This window comes from Leptonychotes weddellii, chromosome 13, assembly GCF_054177405.1.
Source record: "Leptonychotes weddellii isolate Sample4059 chromosome 13, ASM5417740v2, whole genome shotgun sequence".
NCBI classification, from domain to species: domain Eukaryota; kingdom Metazoa; phylum Chordata; class Mammalia; order Carnivora; family Phocidae; genus Leptonychotes; species Leptonychotes weddellii.
Genome location: NC_138381.1, coordinates 78,229,059 through 78,253,508, shown reverse-complemented (window position 1 = coordinate 78,253,508; position 24,450 = coordinate 78,229,059).

Sequence of the window (24,450 nt, the reverse complement as noted above, 5' to 3'; positions counted from 1 at the left end):
TGCTAAGCATAATGAAAGAAATTAAACCACAGATCCAAGAAGTCCAAAGAACCAAAGCAAGATAAAAAGGAAAAAACAAAAACAAAAAACAAAAACCCTAGGCCTATCAAAATCCAACTGCTAAATACCAAATATAAAGAGAAGAATCTTAAAGGCAGCCAATGGAAAAAATAAGTAACATACAGAGAGGATCAAGGAAAACAATTCTAGTATGCTTCTTGTCAGAAACTACACAGATCAAAAGTTAAGGGGCGCCTGACTGGCTCAGTGGGAGGAGCATGTGACTCTTGATCTCAGGGTAATGGGTTCGAGCCCCACATTGAGATTACTTAAAAATAAGAGAAGACTTAAAAATAAAATCTTAAAAAAAAAAAAAGTTAAAAGAGTGTGATTTTTTTAGGTACTGGAGACCGAACAAAACCTGTAATTCTGTACCCAACAAAATAACTTTCAAAAAATAAAATTTAAAAAATTTAAAAAATAAAAAAAGAAGACACTCTCAGATAATCAAAAGGTAAGAAGATTCAGTGCCACCCAACTGGTGCTCCATGAAATAATAAAAGAAATTCTTAAAAAGAACAAGACCACATGAAAAGCCAGATCTCCACAAAGCACAAGAAGCACAATGGAAATCGATGATGTGGAAAACAGAAAAACAGGAGACAGAATCAATGAAACAAAGAGCCGAGTAAACAAAATTGCTTGAATTAGTAATATCGGACAATGCGGAAGTGCCCTTGGCACTTGAAATCCGCCATCTGCATGTCAGCTGCCATTTGGGGCTGTTTCAGAACACTTCCATGAACTACAAATGGCAAGAGAGGCTACACATGGTTTGGGTGCTGTGATGTTGTGATTTATAATAAGAAATATCCATTTGGTCTTTGTCCCCACTCTGGGCTCACAGCTCCCAAAGCCTTGGAACTTCCCGAATGATAAGAGCCATGGGAGCATCTTTTGTTGTATTATTCCGTCTCTTGTCCTCAGTTCCTACAACTGCTCTAAAAGTGCCATAAAGGTGAACGGTGTCCTGTTACTCATAACCAGCCCCTTTCCAGGACAACTGGGCATATGTTAATGAGGTGGCTTTTGTAAAACACCTAAGGAAGGGGGCTGGTTGCCAGGGGAACCAGCCACGTAATGAGAGAGTTGACATTTCAGCCCCACCCCCTGATTTCTGGGCAGGGGAAAGGGGCTGGAGGTTGAATCAATCATGTCTGTGTAATGAGGCCTCTGTAAAAATGCAAAAGGACAGGTTTGGATGGCTTCTGGGTTGGTGAACATGGGGAGGTGCGGGGACAGTGAGTGGTATGCCTGGGGAGGCCAGGGGAGTGCCATGCCTTATCCCCATACCTGGCCCCATGCACCTCTTCCATTTGGATATTCCTGAGTTATATCTTTTTATAGGCAACCGATACTCTAGTAAGCGAAATGTGTCTGAGTTCTGTGACCAATTAACTGAACCCAAGGAGGGGCTAATTGGAACTTCCAATCTATAGCTGGTTGTGCAGCAGGAGCGACAACCTGGACTTGCAATGGGCATCTGCACTTGGCGTGGAGGGTGGTCTTGGAAGACGGTGCTCTTCACCTGTAGGATCTGCCACTATCTGCAGGTCGTGTCAGCACTGAGTTGAATTGGACCACATCCAGCCAGTGTTGGAGAATTGCTCAGTGGGATGGGAACCCTCACACACACCCACACGTTGGAACTGGTACCAGAACTTTGGTTGGTGTCAACATCAGAGGTGTAATACTGCATGTTCTCTTATTCTCAAGATGCAGACAAAATGATCACATTCCCCATTTACTTTTCTTGCCATTTAATTTTAAAGCAGAGCATCAGGCCCAATTTATCAGAATCTTTATTACTGATTAGTAAAACATCAGATGATGAGTACAGAGGATAATATCACATTTGCATTCACTTCATGAGCAATGGCTCTGTTTAGCTGATATGGCATTTCCTTTTTTCCCTCATCAAATGCAGCTCAAAGGTTTGTCTCTGTAATGCACAGATGCCAGATGCTCTCCCTAATTAGTATTTCAAGCCCTCCAGTGACCATCCCCAAGCCATGAGCATCATTCTCCAATGTGGGGGCCTTGACCCCTTCCTGCAACCCAAGCTCCATGCAAGCCTCTTCTTCTGACCTTCACAGCTGCTGGCTTTGTGGATCCGCAGTTGGGAGGCTATTATCAGTATCTTCGACTGAATATAGGGTTGGGGTGATCACATGTGCAAATTGCAGCTACACGGGTGGCAGGTCCAGGGACCCTGGTTCCAGGTGGCCACGGCCACTCCTCTGTCATGAGCAATCAGTCACCAGTAACAAGCTCACCTTCCAAGCCAGGGGAGGAGTCAGATATGGTGGGTGTTCCCTGGGGAGCAAGACTACCATCCGCGGTAGAACCGTTTTCTACAAATGTGATAGTCCTCAGGACTTTTCACACAGGTCCTATCTTTCCTTCTGGGCCAGCCCACTGTTAACCACTGCATGTACCTCTCCCCCCAGCCCGACCCCCCAGGCAAGTTGTTAAATCCCTAAGGTCATGTGGTCCTAATAATGGGATTAGTGCCCTTATAAAAAGAGACACCAGACAGTGTTTATCCCTCCCTCCCACGCCCTCCCACCCTCAGGCATGCGAGGACACAGCATGAAAACATCAGTCTGCAAGCCCGGAGGAGAGTCCTTACCAGACACCCTATCTGCCAGCCCCTTGATCTCGGACTTCTGAGCCTCCAGAACTGTGAGAAATAAACGTGTGTTGTTAAGCCGCCCAGTCTATGGTATTTCTGTAATTGTGGCTCAAACGGACTGACAAGCCCCAAGCTTATATTCTTACACTTCACACCTAAAAATATTTTACATATACTCCTTTGCACATACCAAATATACATTACGAGCATGGGGCCTTACATAAATCACTTGGATGCATTTGAGGTGGACACAACAGAACGTAAGCAATGATTTCAGAAACTTAATCTACCTGTCTTCTTCCAGTAAGAACAGCTAAGAACGATGTAGATGGAGTACAGTGACTAAACTCATGGGCTCCACGTCCCTCTGGCCAACACTTCCATTTACCTCATTTAATTTTTACAACAGCCCTTTAGGGCAGGAATTTTTCTTACCCTCTTTTTGAAGATCAGGAAATGAAGACTTCCCGAAATTAAGCCACTGCCTGAGGTTGCAAAGCTTGGAAGTGGCAGAGCATGGAATCTCACCCAGAGCTTGCTGTTGAAAAAAAAAAGAAAAGAAAAGAAAAAGTCAGTGCTTTAACTTATTTATCCACTCCTCGCTCCTGTCAGAGAGCTGAAGTCACTCTAGGCCTCTGGACATTGAAGCCAGACCTCAGTTTTATCACCTATGGAATGAGGACCCCAGTAATTCAAAGGGTGATTTGGATAATTTTGGTAAACATGATGGCCTCTGTTTCCCAACAAGGGATCCGGCCACAGGAGTTCCCGGGACTAGTATGAGGATTGCTGTCAGAGCAGAGGGACTGAAATGGGGTGCCCAGGAGGGCAGAGGGCAGCAGTGTTCACTTTGTTCCTGGCTGAGTGAGGCTCACAGTCTCCTGTAAGAAGCTGGGGAAGCCTCCCCAAGTCAGGGAGATTTGTGTCAACCCTTCGGGGCTCATGGGGAAGTGTAGTAGAAAAGATACAGAGTCTGAGACAAGCCTGGCATCTCTCATTTACCATTGGTGAAACTCAGACAAGTAATTTCACCTCTCTGTCCTCATCTGTAGAATGGGTACCAGTGGTAGAAGTATCTCTTTGGAAGGTAAATGCAGAGGAAGACAGCACCCCTTCCTCCCAGTTTCTTTGGGATGGCAGGAAAGAATCTAACTTGGGCGGCCACTTCTCACCAAATGGCAAAACCACCCTCTGTCATAAAATAGGAAGTTTGTTTCTCCTCTGGATAAAGCCAGTTGGCTAAGGCAGTGAGCCACCCAACGGCCAGGGAGTTAGGATGAACTGTGTGACAGGTGGTAAGCACTCCTACAGGTCCTGTCGGCTTGGGTAAATACCCCAGCCGGACTGGTTCTGTCTTTGCCATCTCTTAGCGCATCACAGGCTGGTCTGATGCTTGTTCAACAATAAAACGGCTTCTCCACTCCCTGCGTGGGGACATGTTCTGGGTTCAACTGCACCCCAACCTCTGGAAACTCTCCGGGCTGGGGTCCCAGAGTCGGATGTTACCAAAAAGGTGAAAACACCCAGAGAGGGCTAACCTGAGACTTTATCAATAAGTACTTGAAAAGAACAGAAAAAAGAATGGAAGAGCCAATATGCCCCATTTGCAGACAGCATCTGCCGTTCTCTCTGCGGCCCTTAGGGCCAAGTTACTATTGGGCAGCGTCCCTGCTAGAGTGAAAGGTGGATGACCTTTCACTTTGAAAGGGAATTCTTTCTCCTCTGGAATGTGATGCTTCCAAATGCCAACATCTGCAGACAAAACGTTCAAAGAGACTTTTCAAAACTTGGAATGATCCATCCCACCTTCTCCCCAAACGCCAGGGACCTGCCTGCCACCTGCCACTCTCCAACCTCGGCCTCCGCTCTGCGCCTGCGCGCGGGTCACCCGGCCCACCCGGAGCGCTGGAGGTCCGACCCCGTCCCCCAACCAGACACCTGGCGGGGCCGCGCAGCCCCCGCGCCGTCGCCCAGCCGCAGGCCAGCCGGGGACCCGCCCGGGTATTCGCAGACAAAGTCGCGCCACCGCTAGGGGCGAGTGTAGATGGATCGTGAAAGGACACGGACGACGCGTGGGCCACCCGTGGCTGCACAGAGGAGTAATGCGCCAACGGCCCGGGGGTGGGGCGGTGTAGACCCGCGAGCTGCTGGTGACAGAAACCCGCGCTAGGCCCGGAAGTGTAGACCCCGGTGGGCCCCGCGGTGTAGACCCGCTCTGGGTGTAGACCCCACTGGGCCCGGAAGTGTAGACCTGCAGTGTAGACCCGCGCTGGGCCCTGTGGTGTAGACCCACACCGGATCGGGCGGAGCCTGGAGAAGTGGGGAAGGGTCGCGGGCGCGGACATGCAGAAGGAAAACGTGGTCACTGTGGATCCTGGAGACCCTGGGCCCGGATCTGCGGTGCCCCCGCCAGAGTAGGGACCCGGCCCCGCCCCGGACAGACGGGGCCCCCTCCCCTCTTTTGCAGGCACCGCCTTGTCAGGGAGGAGGGGACTGGAAGTTGAAATGGAGACAGGGCGAGGTGCGATGCACCAGACTTCAGACACCGCTAGAGCCCCCCCACCAGGAAGCACGGGAAGGAGTAGGCTTCGGAAACCATCGGTGCACCTGCTCCCCTCCTGGGGAGTAAGTTCGCCCCAGCACCCCGTGTGAGAGCAGAACGCAGGCTCCAGGACAAGGGGTCCCGAGAGCACAGGTGACACCCCTCGGGACCTTTCTGATGGACGATGTACTGATGGTTCTTCTCATTTCACTGAGAATATAAAACAACAAGCTTTCCCACCAGCTCCCACCCACTCTGCTTCTGTCACTATATTCGCCGCCGCCCTCCAGTGACGTCTGGGAACTGGCCATGCTCCTATTTAAAGCCTCCTCCACCTAGAGGCCAGGTTGCACACCTCCTGATCTGTTCAGAGGACTAGTTCCAGCCGTTCTCGAGGCCCCTGCACCTGAAACCATCCCCTGTCTTGGGGTCGCTCCCATCAGCATATCTAAACACACGCGCTCTTTGATCACACTGCTCGGGGGCTGGATCCCTAAATGTTGAATGTATATATCACATGTAAAAACTCAAGCACAACTTTGATCTTCTGAAGGCATTGTGGTAAAAAGGCTGTTCTAATGATAGAAAATTGTTTCTGCCCCACTTTTATTATGGCAGAAATATTATTGTTTCCTCAGCCTCAATATTTGACCAGTTGTGATCAGCCAGGGACCCTCATGGGACAGGAGCTGGTTGCCCCTTTGAGTGGAAGCTCTCTTAGGAGGGTTAATTTATAAAATAACAGCATGTGGTACTCCTAGAACACGGCCAATCTGAAATGTGAGCGTTCTCATTAATTCTCCTGTTATACCTTAGTAAAAATGAACTCTTTTGTACTTAGATTTTTTTAAGTTTATTTGCTCTATTAAACACTGCCAAACAAAAAGTAACTTATTAATTGGTATTATATACCCACCCATACACACCCATGTATACGCACATTCATGTATATGCAGTTTATATCCACCTTCACATATGTGGCCATTATTGAGCAGAAATGCTAGAAATACCAAAAGTGGCATTTTCTCAGTAAAATGATGGAAACTTTCAGGCAATTTCAAACTGGTTTCCAATTTTTTTTCATTTAAAAATCATAATATCATTAGATAATGCCAGGTGTGACTACTTAAGACAAATATTTTGTATGTTTTTTCTTACTTAAAACAATAATGATCATTTTGTTCCAATAGTATGCTGTATTTTAACCAAGAAAATTCAGAGGAAAAAACCCAAATGAACAACTGCTGGTTTGAGTTCCAAGTAGCCTTTCTTACTTAAATATGTAAGCCTTCCTTTATTTTTTATCCATTTGCAGTTTTCTGAAAAGAAGTTGTAACCAGTACACGCAGAGAATCCGTGAAGGGTATCAGAGTCCACTTGGGGCCCACTGAGGAGGGAAAGCCATGCCTCAGAAGTTTATCTTAGAACTTGATCCAACCCGACCAGAAATTGTTTTGTGTGCAAGGAGTTCTGCTTGGCTTGCTGTGGCAACCAGGGCCTTTATTGAAAAGACACAAAAGTGTATCTCACCTCTGAAAAATTAAGATGCAACAGAACCTCAACAGAGCCTGGATTCAGGAAGTAACTGTTCACGATAAACAAGACAGTTCCTCTCCATCCTTGTTTCTGGAGGTTCCTAATCTCCTTTTCTTGGTTTCTCTCCCACTATCTGCCCCTTTCCCCTCCCTTCCATGCAGGTGGACGTTCTCTGGTCCCTGAACATATGACTCAAACATGGGCCACCTCAACCCTGACTGTCACACTTTTCCCTGAAACCATCCAAGAGACTGCATTTCAGATTCCCAGCAAAGAGGTTCTGATTGCCCCAGCTCTGGGCTCGGGGCTCACTTTGATCTAATCACCGAGACACCAGGCCAGCATCCGTAGACCCACTACCTACTCAGCAAAACATGAGGCAGCCTACTCTCTGAAGGCAGCCAGGGAGAGGGGCAAGCGGAGTAATTCAAAATAGTGTCGTACAAATGCACAACCCCACGCCCCCAGCATCTTGAACTATGCTGCGCAGTCACGAGGCCCTTCGTGAGCACAAAATGCTATTCAAGACCAGATAAGCTTAAAACCAGTCCACGGGGTTTCCGTTACTCAAAGACCCCACCAGAAATTCTGATAAAACATTGCTTAAACTCCAGCTTGGCTGCCGGCCGGTTATCTGGGGGTGGTATCATGGACATGAGGGGAGAGGCTAATCAGACTTCTAGAAACGTGTGCTTACTTGGTGCTTATTCTTTTCCTTAATATTTAATTTATTTATCCATGAGAAACAGAGAGAGAGAGAGGCAGAGGCAGAGGGAGAAGCAGGCTTCCCACTGAGCAAAGAGCCCCATGTGGGACTCGATCCAAGGACCCTGGGATTACGACCTAAGCCAAAGGCAGACGCTTAACCAACTGAGCCACCAAGGTGCCCTACTTGGTGTTTATTCTTAATGAAGAGGAGATAACAGAAGATTTATTGGGCAGATACTTAATATGCTTCTCTTAGAAATTTAAACAATTTGATGAGCATGGACATACTCACTTGTTAAATATTTTAAGACAAAATGACAAGTATGTACTGTTCTTCTATCACATCCATCCACAGCATGGCTCAGAGCAAATATGTTCAGTTCATATGTAATAACAAGATAAAGTAAATTTTAAAAGAAACCACGCCCCACTTAATTACTCTCTGAAAGCCCAAGAGGTTTGGAATCTCAATAAGTGGTTGCAAAAATGTTGACTGAAATTTGCGCAACAAAGAATTGGGCTAGGTTACTGGGGAGACGAGAAAAGAGTGGAAAAAATAAGCTGTTCTTCCAAGGGCTCAGGATCTAGAAACAGCAACATACTCACATGACTAACTCTAACACAAGGCAGAGCTTAAAGTGTGGTTGAGTCGAAAGATTAAACAGTGTGGAAAAATGGAGAGCAAAAACAGTTCAGACTCATATCTGTAAAGGCTTTATCTATTCACTCACTATTTCAACAGCATCTTCTGGACTTGACTCTGAAAACAAGATAATGATACTTGTAAGTAGGGTATCAATAGCCTATTCAACTACAAGTGTCCTTGTGGTATACCAGTAGCCTGATGCACGGTGTCTCCTAAGTCTGAAATTTATTTCAACCCCATGTTGACCAAGGCTTTCCTGGGTTATATAAACATACCTCCCTCTGACCCAGGGAAACACCACGTACATTAGGGTACAGTCGGTATGATGAACAAATTATGTTATTCATCCCAGTAAAAGTGACACACTAGAGGAAAAGACTGATGTGGTTTTCTTAAGATACATTTGAGGGTTTTTTCTTTATATAAGAATATAAACAGAAATAAAAACAATTTAACCATGCAGTCAGGCCTAACACCATTAATAATTAAACCCACTGGCAATATTTTACACACAGATTCAGTCTGTAGTAATCGTATCTTTTTTTTTTTTTTTAAAGATTTTATTTATTTATTTGACAGAGAGAGACACAGCGAGAGAGGGAACACAAGCAGGGGTAGTGGGAGAGGGAGAAGCAGGCTTCCCGCGGAGCAGGGAGCCCGATGCGGAACTCGATCCCAGGACCCTGGGATCATGACCTGAGCCGAAGGCAGACGCTTAACGACTGAGCCACCCACGCGCCCCTGTAGTAATCATATCTTTAAATACCAATATTTGTGCCAAAAACTAATGTTTCATTGTCCAGTGCTCAGTGAATATAAACACATCACTGAAGCCCAGGGAAAAGGTCTTCCCAGCACTTGTCCTAATAATTAGCAAGTGTGTGTTTCCCTTTGTCTACTTGAAAGTCTGGACGCAAAGGTGGAAAATGTCCTTCACAACCAATCATGGTTTTGTACCATTTGTCAGGAATTACACTTCCCATCATAAAATCTCTCTCAGGGAATGTCCACTCTCCTAGCTCACAGAGTAACACATCTCAGGCTTGAGATGATTCATTTCTATCTGCTTTTGATTTTTTTTCCTGGACTGTTCTAAGTGGAGTCCCAAGGTGTGATGGTTTGTTGTTGAATTACGGGGAGGTGCTGTGCTGTTACCAGATGCTCAAGTTTGATGAAGTTATTAAAATGGTGACAGTATCAATCGCCATAGCAACAAAAACATCAACCCATAGTCTGATTTATCCGATGGGTGCTGAGATCTTTTGCAGCTCTTAGGAGCTCAGACATAGTGCAAATTAAACACTTAGCTGTGCCAAGAGGGTTGGTATCCAGATAAGCCACCTGCTCTGCCTGGCCCCGAATCACTGGGAGTGGTCAATCATGAGCAGCACCTACTATTTCCTTTCAACCGCCCCGGAGTCCAAAGCCCTGAGTGTGTGCACAGCCACCTTTCCTGCGTGGTACACCTCCATGTCTGTCATAAACAGACTGCGTTCTGAGAACTGACTGTACGAGAAAGAGAAGTCCCCGCCATAGAAAATGATGTTCTCCTTCACGCGTATATCTCTTCATCTCATCCATACCAGTGACATCTTTGTCTCCCGGTAATTAATATGAATCAGAGAAGAGTGAGAAGACAGACAGCAAAAGAAGGGCATATCACCAGCACCAGGAACAAAATACACAGCTAAAAATATATGAGGAAAATATATGAGGCACCAGGAGAATATGCTTTATCTTGTCCTGGTTTGACAGGCACATAAATCATCTCTTGTTGCTTCCCTCATCCAAAACCAAGAGCTAAAAATATGATGTGGCACCTGTGTGTTCTTAAACCATGTTTTATGAAGGCAATGGCTTTAAGGGAACAGTGCATTTGGGGCTGAGCCTACTATACTCTCCCTTGAGAGACAACAGTAAACTTGAGAGGATCTAGATTTTATGCCATTTGGAAAGCTTTTTCTAGAGAACGTCCTGAGCTCAGTCTTCTCTGTGTGTGATTGTGGACAAGGGGATGATGGTCTAAATATAGATTATTCGTATGAATCCCCCATTCCCCAGGATTCACTGTGCACCAAGCCCTCCAAATCTTCTTGTCCCTGAGAATCAGGAAAATGGAAATTCAAAATGCCAAACACTGTCAGTCCTAAAACACACAAACACTCGAATCTTGTAGGCAGGGATCTTTTTTTTTAAGTAATCCTATTCCTCTCAAAGGAAAAACTTTAAAACGATAGGCTATGAAAAGACTCCTCCAAAACATTTGCACTCCTGATACATGTAGGTGATCTTCTAGACACGGGATTCAGAAACAAACCAACCCCAGATTCCGCCTTCACGGAGCTTACATTCTTGTTGAGAAAGTAATAGCAGAAACAGGGAAATATTCTGGTATAAGAAGAAGAGAAGTGTCAAGGTCAATTCCAAGGATTTGGGCCTGAGCCACCTGCGTGAATGATGGCGCCATTCAATGAGATCGTGAAAACGGTCAGAGACATAGTGAGGGGACGGAGATTAATTTGGGGTATGTTCAATTGGAGAAATGCTTTACACATTTATTAGGAGATGTAAAGTGCAGACTTGGATGTATGGCTCTAGAGTCAGAGGGAAGACTCAGGCTGCAGATACACGTTTGAGAGGCCCAAGTGTACAGATGGTGTTCAAAGCCACAAGACCCAACGCAGTTGCCTCAGGAAGGAGTGGAGGAGGAGAGGTCTGGGACCGAGGCTTGAGACTCCCTAGCACTGGAAGTAAGGAGAATGGAAAGACGAGGAGAGACCCAAAAGCACCAGGTGTCCCGGATTGGGGTAGATCAGATATGGCTGACGCCAAGGAAGAAGGGAGCATCGGGGACATGGGTGAGTGCGTGTAGGTGACAGCACAAGGAAAAAGCAACAGGCTTGGAAACGGTGTCTCATTTAGGCAAATAACACTGTCTGTGGACTCTGGAGTCACTGAAAGGTGGCAAAATAGCAAGAATGCAAAAGGAGCAAACAGGTAATGAGATCCGTCAGACAGACATACAAGCTTCCTTTGCATGCACCTCGATTCCACTCGTGTGAATAAATCTTTTAAAATATGATGCAAATGGTGGAATCGCATTTTTGAAATATGAACCCAGGTATTAAACTTGGTCCTGGGACTCTTCTTTACATTTAGGAAGCAGCTAGAACACTCTTTGTGCATCGCTTCAGGGCAAGTAGGACATCAGAGAAACAGAAAAACAAAAGTATTCGTCTGTCTTTTGCATTTGAAAAGTCTAAACTCTCCGTGGAAGGGATAAACAAGATAGTGAAAGAAATTTGGGGAAAAAAATGCATCTTGGATCAAAGCAAACATTTTATCTCTCCCTTACCCCACTGAGAAAGCAAAACCAAATAAAACTTCTGATCAGGGATTCTGGAACTTGGGAAGCAGACCTCGACATTAGCGATCTCTGAGGAGCACGGGACGTTATGGGTCCCGAACCTCAGACAGGTCTGTAGGGGATCAGCCTCAACTCCTCACTCCAGGGAAGGGGCAGGATTCTAGAGTGGCATGGCTGCTGGGTGGATCTGGGAAGACAGACCAGGGGAAATATTACAGGCTTCCACCATGGTCCAGCAAGTCCAAGGAGGAGTGGATAAATTACTCTCCAACAGACAGTAGCGGTAGAGAAGTAGCTTCTGTTGTAAGTAGCAGACCCCTGAAGATGGCAGAAGAGTAGCAGAAAGACCCTGGGAGGTACAGGGGAGAACATCAGACCCAAAAAATTGAGTTGATGACTCAGCCATGAGCCATGGCATCCATAATCCACACACACCCAGACAAGGACGATCTCCATGGATGCTGTTTGAAGGACCAACGTGAAGAGTTTACAAAAGCATGCACAGGGGGACTCAACAGGGTTCATGGAACACATTGGGAGCATCATTAACGTCAGCTATGATTCCAGCCCGGTCTTCTCATCCCTGCCTCACTGCCTCCCTGCTAGATGAGGAGGGGCCCAAGATGGAGCTCCAGAGAGCCGGCAGCCGGGTGAAACATGCCCTGAGCTGTATTCCAGGGAGAGATCCCACCGCCATTATCAGCTATGAGCACCCGCCACTCACTGGACACCACGTACGCTTTTATATAAAGCACAATGTCCGCTGGAGAGTGCTATTTTGAGACTCCAACCTTAGTCCAGACAGTGAAAACACAAGGATCTCTTTCTCCCCATTATAGGTCAGTTCAGCACATAGCACTTCAATAAGCAGACACAAACTCTCCCACACCGCAACCTTCTCCTCCCCCTTTTAAGAAATGCCCAACAACCTTCTTCAAGAAGAACAAGGGAAGTATTGGTGGGGAAAGGTAACTCCGTGTGGAGCTCCTGGGGGCAAAGTGCTGCCTCCTTCCGGACTGCATTTGCCTGCAATGGAGACACGGGTGGAAATGCACATCTTCTGGAAAAATCAGCCTTTTTCTCAGTGAAAAGATCAAGATCCATGACTTGAATGTAGAGAAAGGCAGCGGGTAGAGGGATATCCGAGCAGGCTTTCTTCTGGGGGAGGAGGCCTTGAGGCTTTTGAGGCAGGAATGGGTTTTCAGAGATGGGGGGTGAGGAGGGGAAGTTGCTGGAAAAGCCAGTGACTGGGGTGTGGGCTTTTCTCATAAACATCTCCCTCTGGATGGTGGCCCAAGTTGGGGTATTCTTTCTCTGCTCTTGTGGGGTGCCGCTCCTCACCGGAGGTCTGGCATCAGAATCCAGAAAAGCAGCTCACCTGCTGTCCACGTGACTGATAGCTGCGTCCACAGTGCGGGCTTTGAGTCGGAAGATGGGTCTCAACCCTTGAAAAAAAGCAGAGTGATCATCTTCCTGGGGTGATAAGCAGGGCCCAATTTAGCATCAGCAACATGAGCTTGTGAGCTTGTGCTGGGGTCACTTCTGCAGGAACTTCTCTTCCCCCGCCCCCTCCTCTTCCTCGGGGATAAGCATGGTCCCCGCTGTGGGAAACCAATATTGTAATTAAATGCCAGGACCTGGGGAGGGGTCTAAGTAGCAAGAGTTTTAGACGAAAGAAGGGCTCCCTGCCTAGAAACCCACTTCCCACCTGCCCGTGATTGGAGAGGAAAAAAGGAAATGTTGGGTCCGGGAAAACCTGGAGCTTTCAAACCATAGCAGAGAGGAGGCTGACACCATACATGGACCCTGGAGAGAGAATCTGAGTGTCCACTCACAGAGCAGCCGCTGGGAGCAGAGATTCAGAGCAGGGCTGATGCACGGAGGGCTTGGAAAGGACTGGGGCTTCCTTTGGCAACAACTGTCTGGAGCGAATCGGGGGTATTTTCTTGTACCTTCGTCCCAAGAACTTCCTCACCTGAGTCCCATTCTGTAGTCTTCTGGTACACTCTTGGCAGCCACCTGATGTTCTTCCAGTTACATTTCTCATTGCCAGATAGCCAGAGATGATATCTGTTGTCCTGACCAGAGAAGCAGATCTCATGGAGCAGGTACATCCCTCATCTGGTCAAAATAAATAGCTCCCAGTCCTAGATGTTTGTCAGACATTTCACGGCCCAACGTTCTCATGGAATTACATGAAATGGAATTGTCAGCGTGCTAATAAACTGTCCCTAAAACCCTGAAAAGCAAAAAAAAAAAAAAATTGTCACGGACCCATTGGACTCCCATATGCCACCAATGTGAGTGAGTTGGCCCCGCCCGCTTCCCAGAGGGATGCCCCATTCTAGAAGCTTCATGGTCCCTGGTCTCATCATGGAGCCAGGAGTAGCTGTCTTTATGCACATGGGGAGCACTGCACGGCCAAGGACGAAGTCAGATCCCCTTCGCTCTGAGGGGGGCTGTTGCCCTGGTTCTGGGTCTGACCTCTTACCATTGACTCTTGGTCTGATGCTGGATAAACTCTTTAACCTCCTGACACCTCGGTTGCTTCTCAATACATGAAGGGTCATTACAGGACCTCCCTCAAGCAGCTATGAGTATGAGAGATGGTTAAGTGCAGAGCCCTACACCAGGCAGGGAGGTGACAGATGCTCAGTTGATGTAGGCATTCGTGTTATCCCGATTCTGGCCATTACAGAACAGTATAGTGCGGTGGACACACAGCATCTGCAGGTAGACTTCTCATGCCCAAATCTGGGGCTTCTCACAAACTGAGTGAGCTCAGGCATGTTCCTTTGCCACCGTGTGTCTCGGTGTCCACATCTGTACCCCAACAGTCCCACTCCTGTGTATCTATCCTAGAGAAAAGGAAGCTTGTGTTCACACAGAAACCTACACAAAGATGTTCATAGCAGCTTTAGCTGTAATAGCTACAAACCAGAAACAATCCAAATGTCCTTCAAAGGGTGAAAGACACTTCCTTAGGAATGGAATAATACTCAGCCATTAGAAGGGATGACCTATTGATACACAAAACAACTTGGATGGAGCATAAGAGGATTGTGTGAGTGGGAGGGGGGAGGCTAATCTGGAAAGGTTACTTAATGTCTGGTTCAAATGATCAAATTACATGGAGCATAGGAGCTGGGGTTGGAAAGGGGATTCTATGAAGACCTAACATAAAGGGAGTCTTCTTGGGTGACAGAATGTTCCTTGATTATAACAGTGGTCATATGATCTATACATGTGAGAAAATTTCACAGATGTATTTGCAAAGAAAAAAGTGCATCTAGACACTGGGGAAGCCCAAAATAAGGTCCACAGGGCAGTCAATAGTTAATGGCAACAATGTTCATTTCTCCGTTCTAATAATTGCACTGTGGTTACATAAGGTGTTATCATTGGGTGGAGGGTACACAGGAACTCTCAGCACTATTTTTGCAGTTTTTATGTGAATCTAAAATTATTTCAAAAGTTTTTAAAAATAGCACCCATGTAGAATTGAACAATTCAGTAAACAGATGGCGGATGGTGGGAACCAGATTTCTGACTGTTGGAGCGGCAATGTACAGACAAGCAGGAGGGGAAGACTCGCATAATCCATGGGATAATGAGTAAGAATTGGAGACACAGTATGAATTCATGTTTACCTTTATGTAGAAACAGACGGCAACATAGACATATGTATCGATACATGTTGTTTATACATGTGTGATGTATACATACATGCACACAAGTATTTCTTTACCCTGCCAGCTGAAAGAGCTGAAAGAAATAATACCTTGTAGCAATAAGCACCCCTAGCATCTAGATCTTGGTTTTTAATATCATTCTCCAGTAAAAGGAACCAGGGATCTTTGGGAAAAGGCTGATGATAGGATTGGGGCATGAAATATACATGATGAGTCTGGAGCATCTGGAAGTGCCAGAAAGTAAGGAAGCGATAGGAAGGGAGGGAGGAAGGAAGGAAGGGAGGAAGGGAGGAAGGAAGGAAGAGAGAGAGGAAGGAAGGAAAGAAAAAGAAATAAGAGCCCATTTTAAGAGATCCCAATGCCCAATGTCTTGAAAAACTGTTGCTTCCTATATTTTTTGTCTATTTTATTTTTGTGGGTGGTGTTTCAGGTGGGAGGGTAAATCCAGCCAATTTTGTTTATTTAGTTGCTTGCGGTGTACTATTCAATCATCTGAATATACATTGTGTTGTTCCCGGTTTGAGTTATTAATAAATCTACTAGGAAGATTCACGGACACATGTTCTGTTGATATATGCACCCCTTTCCCTTGGGGGTTTGCCTAGGGGCAAAATTGCCGGGTTATAAGGTGAGCGTAGTTTGACTCTCCCAGGTATCCCCAAATGTACTATCTCCAAAGTGGTTGCTTCTCAACACATTATAGACCTTAGCTCACCAAGGGTGCTGAATACAGAAAGGCATTTTTCTCTTGACTTTAAACCACAGCAGGCATTGTTCTTGGTAAAATACTGTTCAGCACAGCTATTAGTCTTTGCTGACAGCAGAACCGCCCGGATGTCATCTATCCTGCGTGGATCAGAGCAGAAAAACCTGCCCATCCATTCCTCACTGCTCCCTCTTACCAGAAACCCTGGTCATCCTGCCTGAGCCATCGATTCTTTCCTCATCACTTTATTTTGAGTCTTCCCCATAGTTCTGCATCTCCAGAACATCCATTCTCGTATCCTCTGCTTTGCTACAGAAAGTAAAAGCCCTTGAAGGAAACATATATAAAGGAAAAAGAGGAAGCAATCTACAAATACACAGTGCTTGGGTTTCCATCTTCCCAGCTTACCCACTTTGTAAAAATCTCTGCCAGATCTCCAGCAATGCTCTCCCGAGGGGCCCAGAGTTTATGTGTTCAGGGTGCTCACAGCTCCCTGGGAATTTGCATTTTCAGGCAGGTGTCACTCACCTGCACCATCCCACGTCACAGAGCAAGGTGTGCATTTATAGACTCACCAGATGCACTGCTGGCTGAGAGCAGGGGACCTTAATTGGTTCCAAAGCAGTCAAATTAAGGACATGCTGTGTCTTCCCTCTCAGAGCTCAATCTCAGCATTTTCCCAGAAGCATGGATACGCTCCTCGGGGTGACATAAATGCTAAAGGGAAGTCAAAATACCCCTCCCACAAAATAGCTCACATTCATCTTGGTTTCTAATGCTCTAAAGAGAAAAATGACGCTCAGTTTTACACAGCCTGAAGCAGGCTAAGATATGTCGATACTTCGAGCAGAGCAGAAAGAATGTTGGTGTGTGTTTGCTTAGCTTTGCTGCCTAAGCAGAGCTGTACAAATTACCGCAGGGCTGGCTCTGCAACAAAAGATGTCAAGTATTTATGGACTATAGGACACTGTTTCCTGCGTGGGGCTCAGTGGTTGCAAATTTAATAACAGCCCCAGGCGGGCTGGGCGCTGGGATGAAGTTACAGACAGACTTCACGGTGCTTCTCAGGAAACAGAATAATGTGGAGGTCTCTTGAAGACAAAAAAAACCAGTGAGCTGGTCTGTATAGTAGCCGCTTGGCTCCTATGGGTCCAACTCTAAATAATGCTAATGATTTTTTTAAAGAGGTATCAGATCTCTCTCTCTCTCTCTTCCATATCCCTTTAAAAGTTTTGTCAGTCAAAAGGTAAAGTATTTTTAATTAGGACAGAAAGCTGAACGTGAGCCCCGTGGTCACATGTTGTATGTTTCTTTAAGGTGCTGGGTATCAAATGTACAGACAGGACCCTATTTGCTCTAAACGCTGTGCAGATACTGAAGAAGGAAGGGCGAGAAGCAGACCTTCTTGTGCAGAAGACTTGCCCATTATTGTATTAGCACTCCTCCTGTCTTCCGGTTCCATTGACAGTGACCCTGCACGGCCTCCACGGCAGAGAGTGAGCATCTCAGACAGTCGTAGTACCCCGGCTGCAGTGGACCGGCAGGGCATGGCTGTTCTGAGCTGCAGGGGAGAGAAGCGGGAGAATTCTCTGAGCCCAGGACAGCCACCCAGCTGCTTGTGCAGAGGACGGTGCTTGAGGACAAAGCATCTTCTGAGAACGGAGGGGACAGGGACACAGCAGCTGCAAGATCAGGCTTCCAGGACGGTGTCCTTTCTTGTGGCAGGATATCCAGTCTCACAGAAACACCGTGCCTCTCCCAGCGGGTCATCATTGCTACTGGCCATCGGGCCAATGATAGCCATGCTCACTCTTCGGGAAACTGGAGAAAATGCACGGAATGGACAGACACCGGTGGACAGCCCCCTCCTGCGTGTCGGTCATGAGTGCTACAATTTCTGGAGCTCAACTCCTTAGGGACTGTGGTGTAACAGATACCAATTACCCTTTTTCATGGAGGTAAGTCTGTAAAGGTAATTAATTGTCTTCAAACTCACTTTGGAGTCCGGAACAGTCTCAGGAATCCCCTGAAGCTCATCGGCAAAGCGGGCTGCCCCAGCCTTCGAGCCCACCTTGTAACGGATTGCCCTGGTGGGGAGAGCCCTCAGCTCCTGTCTTTCCACAGGTCCCAGTGGCTGCAGAGAGCGGACAATAGACAGAGCTAATGAGGACTTCACTTCCAGACACAGAAATCATGGTGGGGGGAAGGGAGCATTAGGGTCTCACCCCAGTGATATTTGATACTTGCATTTAGCATATTAGTAGCTGGTCTTTAGACCTGTTTTTACCAAACACTTTATCTTATCAAAGTGAATGAAAAGATATAATTTTTAATAAAGTCACTGCTATTGAAGGTGGGTGAACTTTGGATTTAATCTGAAATGCTAGCAGCTGACCATCTGATTACAGAACCATGTTACCCTCTTGAAAATGACACTCTTCAGAACAGTAGACACCGGGTAAAGAATAAATCATGGCAGGAAACGTTGCTCTTATTTAAATGAATCTCTGGTCGGGGCGCCTGGGTGGCTCAGTTGGTTAAGCGACTGCCTTCGGCTCAGGTCATGATCCTGGAGTCCCGGGATCGAGTCCCGCATCGGGCTCCCTGCTCGACAGGGAGTCTGCTTCTCCCTCTGACCCTCCTCCCTCTCATGCTGTCTCTCATTCTCTCTCTCTCAAACAAATAAATAAAATCTTTAAAAAATAAAATAAAATAAAATAAATGAATCTCTGGTCAAATAAGTGGAATTTTTAATTCTGGGGACATAATTGGATTGTGGGAATTCTCTAAAATTTGGCGTAGGGAAGAAACTTAGCAAAACATACACACAGTCCATGAGATAAAGGAGCTGACTTTCTGATAAGTCAAATAGGCAAAATTTTCTCCTTTTTCTTGGTCTTCATCAGAATGAAGCAATCACGGTGTCTTCTAAAGAGAAAGTGACATTTTTTACCATCCCCTTTTCCTACAGAGGAAAGGATTATTCTGGGCTTGTGTGAAATACAAGCGAGCCAAGGGCACCCAGCCTCCTTCCTGCCTTGTCACCCCCGAGCTGAGGCTGAACCAGAGCTGCCCATCCAGCCTCAGAACGAGGTGTGGAGAGAGAACCTAAAGATTTATTTTTGACCAAGCACTGGGTTTCCTTAATTAAATCATCAGTTCCTAGAACTTGACCTAGACCTTGACCAAGCACTGGGTTATCTAAGGAGTGACCCCCACTCCCAGGCTGGGGACGGTTTTATCACTGCTATTCAGATGCCACCCCTCGGCACCCGGACCCTGGTTCCCGCAAGGACCAGAGGTCTGAGCGCAAGGAGGAAGAAGAGGTTGCTGCCCCCTTTCTCTGTTTTTCTTTTAAACTGTGTGCTTAATTCCCTCTGACCCACACACCCACCAAAGTCTTCTCCCATCTATAAACTTTGGGACAAATAAAAACATTGCCTCTCATTTGAATGTCGCTCTTGGAAACTGTTCTTGTAGCGTTGCGAACAGCGGGCAGGCAATAACAGCGGTATTTCTGAGCCAGGCGGGAGTGTTGCTCCAAAGAGAAGAAATTGTTTCTTAAATTGCTTCAACATTTTATTTACTTTCACAATAGAGCAAAACACTACAAAGAGAACTATTTATCTGGTCCTTGGACAGCCTGTTTCTTCCCTCTACAGTGTATGTTCCCCAGATTTCAATTTGGATCACAAGGTGGCCCCAAATTACTTTCCAATTTCATCTTCCAACATGGGCACGTGAGGGGTGATCGATGCTTCCCCCCGGCGTCAGCCACCTCCCCTCTCCGGGACACCGGGGCTCTTTGGGGGAGGCGGCCCTTCCCTGGCCCCTGTCCGCTGGGCTCCGTGGGCCAGCGCTGCCCCAGAGTGCGGGGGAGACACCGCTGTCACAGTGGTGAGGCTGGGCGCGCCGGCCACAGTGGTCACTTCAGGGACAAGGCCGCGAGCCAGTGGGCCCTATGTGGGACTTGCGCTGGGATGGCTGGAGAAGCGATGCTTTGTCTTCACTCTGGTTCCTTAGCTCCCAGGATGGAGGTCCTTCCTGCTGGTGGAATGACCACGAGGTCGTTGTCCCCGCCAGCTGAAGGCCTGTCTGAGAAGGGGCCATGCAGCAGCACGGGGAGACCAGAGACCAGCGCGGAAGGGCGCTCTTGGGCCAGTGTCCCTCTGTTCTCTGCTGCCTTCGGGCTGGTGACATCTCCGCCCTTCTTCCAACGAAATGCTTGCCCTTCCCTTGCTCCCGTAGATGCACCAGGGGACCCCTCCCGGGGCCCAGGCCCTGCGCCCTCCCGACAGGCGGCGAGTCCCACGGGGCTGGGGGCTGCACGAGCGTCCTTGGTCGCTTCGGCCACCGCAGTGTTACACGCAATATGTAAGCAGCACGGAAGCCGCCGTGTCCCGCCGGCTGCAGGGGCCGGGCTGCGAAATGTCGTCCCTCCTTTGCCCCGGCTCCCCACTGCCCTCGCTACCCTGACCTCCACCCCGAGGGGCACCCGGCCGCTCCGCCAGTGGATGGGTGGCAGGCATGTTCAAGAAAAAAGGGCAGTCGAAGCCCAATCCTGTTGTCCTTTCTGACTTCCCCATCTTGTAATTTTAAGAGTCTCGGGGCCAGCATGGGCCTGCAGGCATGTTTGCAAAACACTTTCCATTGGGGCGCATGGGTGGCTCAGTCGGTTAAGCATCTGCCTTCGGCTCGGGTCATGATCCCAAGGTCCTGGATTCGAGTCCGTATCGGGCTCCCTGCTCGGCGGGGAGCCTGCTTCTCCCTCTGCTGCTCCCCCTGCTTGTGCTCTCTCTCTCTCTGACAAAGAAATACATAAAATCTTTAAAAAAAACAAAAACAAAAACGCTTCCCATTACTGCTGGCCTGTGAGCACCACCTCTTTTGCACTGATCCCCAAACACTCATCTGGAAAGAGAGAGAGAAGGGTCCAGCAGACAAGGAGGCCGACCGGGAAGTGGCTGGGGACAGCTGGCAGGAAGGAAGGGCCTGAATCTCCCCTATAGTCAGGGGACCCAAGCCTCCCACTGGACCTCAGGTGCTCAGAGGAGGCTCAGAGGAGGCTCCCAGCAGGGTCCTCGGGATCTGCCACAGGCCCACCACAGCCTGCAGACGCCCCTGGTTTCAGGGGCCTGGGCCTCCCCGGGACAGCGTCTCACGAGTGTCCTGTGGGCTTCTTTGCTCAGCTGCAGCACCACACACGAGACACAAGTCAGTGCAGAAGTTAAAGCCCAACCCGGGTCCCACGCCACGTGGCTCTGCCACGTCCCAGCTGTGCAAGCTGGGGCAAGTTACTTGACCTCTCTGTCCCCGACTTTCTAATCCATAAACGGAGATGACAACAGCATCCATCCCGTAGGGCGATGGTGAAGAATAAACAAGTTATTTATTGCCCCTGCCCATCGTCTTTACCCACTTGCTTAGAAATAGCTCTAGGCTTTACATTTAGATCTGTGATTCATTTTCAGTTTTCTCTGTGGTGTAAGGTAAGGGTTGAAGGGACGTGAATACCCCATGGTTCCAGAACTATTTGTTGAAAGGCCATCCTTTATACTTTGAATTGCCTTTGCAGCTTTGACGAAAATCAATTTTCCACGTATGTGAGAGTCATGGCGCGCTCACTTTTGCTTCATTGACCGGCTCGCACTTGCTCCTGCAAATACCACTCTGTCTTGATTAATTCAGCTTCGTAACAGATTTTCTAATCAGATTGTGAGTGCTCCAACTCCCTGCTTTAAAAAAAATTTTTGGTGATTCCAGTGATTGTTTTTGCCTTTTAAAATAAACTCTAGATCCATTTTGTCAGTATCTCAGAAAAATTCTGCTGGTGTATTGGATGTGTTGCGTGGAATCTATAGACCCGGGGGGGCCACGGGGGGGTGGGGGTAGCTGACATCAAGCCATCTGTGAATATGGTATATACCTCAATTTTGTAGGGTTTCATGTCTTTTTTTCATCCGTGTTTCGAGTTTTCATCTGCTCATGTTTCCTAGATTGATACCTAAGGATTTCATGAGATGTGCAGGTGTAAAAGGTATTTTAAAATTTCAGTTCCCAATGACCATTGCTGGAATGAAGAAATACACTTGCTTTTTGTGTATTGATCTTACATGCTATGACCATGTTAAACTCACTTAGAAGTTCAAGAGCTTTCTGTAGATTCTTTGTTATTTCCTATGACATCAGTCATGCTGTTTGTTCTCACGGGGATGTAAGCAGGCTTACCCTTTCAGGAATATATCTAATTAATATTTCTACAAGCGACCAAAACTTATACTCACAAGAATATTTATTGCTGCGTCATTTGCGGGAAAACGTAATCAGAACAAGCGTTTGCACAGGCAATATTAGCCATTCAGTAGAAATGATGAATAATTATTTGTATAGTAATTAAGACCTCCTTCTTTCAATGAACAGATATTTACTGAGGACCTACTGGGAGCCAGGAACAGTGCCTGGCATCAGGGCTATTGCACTAAGACTTGGATGATTCTTTCTCTCTTGGATCTTCTCCCATCATGGGAAGGAGATGATCATAAACAATTAGCAAAGAAATGGACATAGTAATTTCAGGAAGAGACAAGCTGGAGCAAAGCCTATAGAGTGGTCTGGATGAGCATGACTGTGGGGGCCACTTCAAACTGGAGGACCAACCCCAGTTATACCATTATCATCTTGCAGGCCCCTCATAGCGTGGAGCTCACATCCTGAGATGACCCAAGGCTTTTCCCATCTGAATAACCTGCCGAAGTGAGGGAGGGCCTGGAATGGTCTGCGGCCATCAGGGAAGGCTGCAGGAGGTGAGAAGTCCAGAAGAAAGGATTCAGCCTCATCTCTCAGAGGCTGGGTCACTCCCAGGCCGGGACCTCATTACAAGTCTCTATGTCTATTACAATTTATGGAAGCTAACAAAAAAACATGTAACATTTTAAGTGCTTACAAATTAGGGCTCCTGGCTGGCTCCGTTGGAGGACCTCGTGACTCTTGATCTCAGGGTCGTGAGTTCGAGCCCCACGTTGGGGGTGGAGATGACTTAAATAAATAAAATTTAAAAAACTAAATAAAATAATAGCTTAAAATTAATGTTTTCTCAAGCATATACTCCCAAATAGAATGATCTATTGAGATAAAGTTAAGTGATCATAAGTGAGGTCTTACCGTGTGCCTTCATGACTCACATTGGGTCGTTTTCACCAAAGAAATAGAGTTTCAGAATTGCTGATCAAAACGAGAACCTAAAAGAGAGTAAGTCACGATTACATGAAAACTGTAACATCTTGACTCAGAATGTGAAGGTCACGGCGCACGCTATTTCCTGGAAAATCTGCCCATGATTGATTCATAGATGAATCCGAAGGAGACCAGGCCTCCTCTGGTTCCAACCTGCAGAGTCAGGAAGGGAATAAATAATCATCCCATTATCAGTTTTCATGACACCATCGCCCTATCATCCAGCGTGGCGTGCTGACTTCAGAAGCATCCTCTGCTATCAATTAACAGTGAATTATTTATATTAGCAGCAGCTGCAAGGTGTTTCCCAGCTGCCGCTTCACGGGAGACATGTCGTACTTTTCAGGTTTTGCCCCAGGCCCATGTAAGTAACTAAATTCAATATCTAAATGAAGGGAATTTTTTTCCCTTTCTCCAAATATAAAGATAAGATCACACACAGAGTTCTCCCCTTCATGGAAAACAGAGGTATCGATCCGGACTGGGCTAACTGCAGCAGTAAGCTTGCGAGATAGGACTCTTGCTTGCTGCTGGGTTCTGCCTCACGTGTCAACAGAAGTGGGAGGTTCTCCCCACCACTTGGGGAGTCAGATGCATGGGTCAGAATTCATCATGTACTCAGGCAAAGTCACGGGATGCACATGCCACACAAGTACTTGGATGTGTCATTCTTTGAAATGCTACCTGGGGACACACACACATTCATATTAACCCAACTAAGACGGCACGAGGAAGCCAAAATAATAGGACCTTCAAAGAAATGAGTTGAGGTCACTTGGACTTTTCTTCTGGTCCCTTGGGAATCAATTCATATCCATTCAGCGCCTCCTGCTCCATTTTTCCTTGTGTTGCATTCCCCAGATGAGCTGGGCCATAGCGAAGATGTTTGGGATAATCACTAACTGCCCATGAACTGACCTATGCAGAGGGCAGATTTCCATGTTAATGGGCGTTTCCAGGAATGAAGAAAAGCAATTCTGCAAGAGACAACTTTAGTGTCCTTGCCCTGCCTGACACCAGCAAGCAAAAGACAGTAGCCATCTTGGGCTCTTTGATGATGATGTAAATTGGAGTCCTCTTTCAGACACACCAATTATTTTAATCCTGCTAAAAAAGGCTTTTCCAAGTTTTCTTTCCCTTCTTCATCCTCATCCTGTATGAAGTTGCTGAGGAGGGGAGGAAAGAGGGAGAAGCTCATCTGCTCATCATGCTTTTTTGATAGGCTTGGACATTTTAAGATCAGAGACCTAATGCATATTAGCTCTGGGAAAGTCAATTAACATCCATTGCACACATGCATTCACACACATGCACACATGTACACA